The 4333-nt window shown below is 37.4% G+C and overlaps 1 protein-coding gene across 3 annotated transcripts in view; it reads left to right on the top strand.

Moving 5' to 3' along the window:
• The window catches only part of LOC107088131 (neurobeachin-like), a 142538-nt gene that overhangs the window by 67099 nt on the left and 71106 nt on the right, over positions 1–4333 (top strand). The gene's annotated exons all lie outside the window — the stretch shown is intronic.

Below are 4333 nucleotides of genomic sequence, written 5' to 3'. Positions count from 1 at the left end.
AAAAAAAAAAAATGGCTGACGGCACCAGGATTAAGTTTGTCAGCTGAAGGAAATACATTCAGCACATTGGGTTAAATTGTTACGTTTAGTGCAAAAAAAATACTTTGATAAAAAATTGTTATAAACAATCATTAATTTTATTTTATTTTATTTTTTCAATATTTTATGACTTTTGACATGAGTGTAAATGAGAATTTTTAAAGATTATCATGAAAAATGCGACTCTTGTATAAAGAGCACCGGGAGCTTTAAAAAAACACATCCCAGGCCTTTTTGGCCCTGCTGTCAGCGAAAGATGAGAGATCTCACCAGCTGTCTTCCTCTGGTTTTGGCAGACTGGCCTCAAGCTGCTTGCAGCTTTTTCATGAAGGTGTCCAGACCTGTCAAAAGTTCTGCACCATGAGACTGCATCAGTATGAAGCTGCCGGATATACAGCCATTGCATTATTTCCCAGTTTGGCTGATTCCTATTAAATAGGAAGTTTGACTCCATCCTTCCATTAAATGTACATACAGTTTACATGCTTTAAAAAAAAACATGTATGTATAAAAACCACAGGTGTTGGTATGGTTTTATTACTATTTTAACAAGGCTTTAATGTTTATATATAATGGTGCAAAAGGTTTGGCTGGAGGCCCCTAACATAAAGCCAAGCCCAAATGAAAATGTAACTTTTTTATAAGCATTGCTTAACAAGCAAACACTAACATGTAAAAACATTATGTCATACTGAATAGGGCTGGATATTTTTGTCAAAGTCCTGAATCGATTCGATTTTGATTCATACAGTTCTAAATCGATTAATTTCGATTCGATCTGTTTTTACAATAATGAAAGTGGTTCAATTGTGTTTCAAAATACTCATGTATTTAATTTTTTCCTGTCATATTAAACACCAAGTGCAAACTTTTAAATCAGACGGTTTAAACTTGAGATATGAACAAAACTGTCTTAGAAGTGCACACTTTTTTGTGAAAGTGAAAAAGTGAAGCCTCACTCAAGCAGGCAGACGTGACACAGCAGGGACACAGCATCATGCATGAACTGCATTATTATCACTGCACAAACCATATTTGCAGCTTTGTAACAACTACAGGTTGTTTGCTGGTCAGCCCCATTTGTTAATGTCTTCAGTCAAACTATTGGCTATATTTGCAGCTGTCTGGCTTGAAGTCATCTTGAGAGCATCTTTCCTGCTCATTTGAATGTGAACCTCACGCGTGTCACTATAACACTAATCGATCTCGTTCACTAGACATCGATTTTGCAAAAATGTAAAGGAATTGATTCAAAATCGATTAAATTTGTTTTTTTACCCAGCCCTAATACTGAAGCATATCTTTTTTCAACATCTTGCAAAAGGAATTGCTGCTGTTCATTTTAAATGCCAGTTTGTAGTTTTACATGGTAACTGAGCTCTACAGCAAGACCATTAGGTCAGATTTATTTCACAACTAGCAACTGAACAAAGTCAAAAGTGGCTTTGACCAGACGGTGAACTCACACTGGTGAGGGAGTGTAAAGCAGGGGCTAACATTATCTCTGGTGAAACGTGCAGACTCGGCACATTTGATATGCTGCTGATGGGGGGGTGGGGGGGTGTCTCCTTGACTCACCTCTACCAGACCTGAATTGTGACGGCACTGTTTTTTTTTTTTTTTTATCCAATAAGAAACCCAAAGAAACTGAAAAGTACTGATTTCATGTATGTTTTTTAATACATCAGTTAGTTATTATACATTTAATATCAGAGGTTGGTAGTAATTAGTCACTTTACCTGAGTAACACATTGAAAAAAATGTACTTTTAGGAGAAGGTTTACTCTGCACTTGTTACTTTTACTTGAGTAATATTATTATAAAGTATTGCTACTCCTACTTGAGTAACATCTCTGATTACTCTGTCCTCTGTGAGTACACAGTAGATATTAACAGTGGAAGTTCATTACCTTGTCCTAACATATATAAAGTTCTCATTGTAAGAATTGGTTTTCTAAGTTTTATATAGAAAAATAATATTGATAAAAGTATTTCTTCTGCATGAATTTGTACTTTTATATTCATGACATTTATTTGTATTCTTTGGGCATTTGAGTCTTTAAAATGCCAGAATTTGCATATAAAGTCTGTCTGTCAGCATCATTTATAAACATTAAATCTGGTGTTGTTATCCAACTCAGTACTCAAGTACCTACCAAATACTTTTTTTTACTTTTACTTGAGTAAAAAATGTTAAAGTAGTGCCATTCTTACTTAAATACTGCTCTTTCAGTACTCTATCCACCTCTGTTCAATATATTTATTAGATGAAAAAAATAGGTTAATCTAGGTAACTCCATGGTCTATGTGTAGGACTTAGCTTTGACATTGGTGTATTTTATTGCTTTTTTAATGCTTAAAAGGTCTGCTTTGACTTTTTAAATGTTATGACTTTTGATTTCAGTTACACTAGTTTTCTGGAAATGCATGTTTGGCCAAAGTAAACTAATAAGAATCATCTGATGATGATTTATTGAAAGGATGCACTGACCTGTTTAACTTACAGTTTCTACAAATAAGTAGACTTTGGCCTCACATAGAAGCTCTCAGTCATATAAGGGTTTTAAGCCTTATTTTCTCCATTTAATCCAGCAGAGTAAGAGTAGGATATTTTATAGACTGGACATCTCATATTCTCCTCCTAATGATTACATGCTCTTACACAGTTTTTTTTTTTTTTTTTTTGAGTCCATGAATTCTGATTTTGCACTCTGTCACAGCCCACGGCTTCCTGAGGCTGATCAGTTAGATGATTGCCTCTGTATGGTGCAGAATGGCCTTCTCTGATGCCCAGAAGAGACCATTAAATAGCTTGGTTGGTTGTAAGATGCTGAGCCTCCATGCTGGTGCTGTAATGATAAGTGTGATTTTTTTCCTTTCCACTGGGTTCAAGGATGATGCCACTGAGACTCAGTTTGTCGCCTGGTTTTCTTTCTTAATGGGAACGTAGGTCTCTTCTTGTCATCTTTGTGCCCTGTAGATATTGTCTGTTTATGACTAGAGTTTTTTCTGTTATTGCTTAGTCCATATTCAGGAGAACTCGATCTTCAAATTACAGCATGTAACCCTTGCAGCTGTGCTGTCTGTATTTTTGTGGCCTCAGCCATTGTCAGTGTTACTGCTCAATAATGAGCAGCTAGATGTACAGTTTGCTCTACTGAACGAGCCTTCAGCACGGCGAGGATGACCGTGGTCTGCGCTTTTCTGGCAGGTTATGATGGCCGACACACTGTGTTGCATTGAAATGTCTGCGTGTGCAGTTTAGCGACTCCATGCTCCACTAATGACACAAGAAAATGGAGCATAACATCTTGTTTTCCTGTGTGGGCTATAGCTGAAGGAAAGCTCCTAAGCTTCTCTCTTTCTCTCTATGTTTATAAAAAAAAATGGTGTGTGGGTTTGTTTGGTTTCTGTGCTCTCTCTCATGTGCTGCTGAAAGCACTGCTGGTTGCTGTCTTCATAGAAGATCCAGATGTCTTTGTTGTAAAGCTGCTCCAGCAATCTGGCCACTGTAAAATTATTGAGGCCTTCAAGTCTACCTGTTTATGTGTATTTTTTTTTTTAACTTTGTGTAAGTTTTGATGTTAAGCTGCTCACTGGAGCCTCATGCCTTGGCTGATCTGGTGGGTTTCTCAGTCTTTGGGGGGTTGAGGGTGGGCCCACATCGCTTGGATGGTCCAACCTATGGAGGCGGCCTCTCTCGGGGTTTCCCAGTGGGTGTCTTTCGAGATCTGTGTTTTTTTTTTTTTCTATGCTTCTTGTATCATATTTTTTGTGTCTTTGCTAATTAAGACTTTGTTTTCTCCAATGTTTGATGTGATGTTCATATCTCCCCTTAATATGCAAAATATCAGACTGACCCAGAGACATAGCTCTGATAAACCTGCTGCTACACACCGGCGCCGCAATGTTAGATTTTATTGAGTAGAAAAAATAAAACAATAGTTACACTATTTAACAGTCAGTGTATGGCCCAATTTCAGTGTAATTTTTACAACTTTTAGTGTAACCAGTGTTTATGCTGAAATGCTCTGGACAGAGCCCTGGGAAGGGGGCTCTGTCTGAGCAAAGGGCCGCTACACTAGTCTATTAGTGTGGGGGCTTGAATTTCAGCAAAGCAGTGAGAAATGTAAGCGTAGTGGCCTGTTGTGCTGAAATACACTGGTGAGGACCATGCAGTTAGTATTCTGTTTTCAGGTTTACTTTTTGTTGACCAAACTCGAAGGTGATGTGCCTTAAATTCTGCTATGATTGTTATGCTATGATGTCTCCTTCCTATCTCCTCTTTCTTTCA

The sequence above is a fragment of the Cyprinodon variegatus genome, unplaced genomic scaffold (genome assembly GCF_000732505.1).
Source record: "Cyprinodon variegatus isolate N-32 unplaced genomic scaffold, C_variegatus-1.0 Scaffold207, whole genome shotgun sequence".
Lineage (NCBI taxonomy): Eukaryota > Metazoa > Chordata > Actinopteri > Cyprinodontiformes > Cyprinodontidae > Cyprinodon > Cyprinodon variegatus.
The sequence above is the reverse complement of the archived record's forward strand: the minus strand, read 5'-3'. Positions and strand labels throughout refer to the sequence as shown.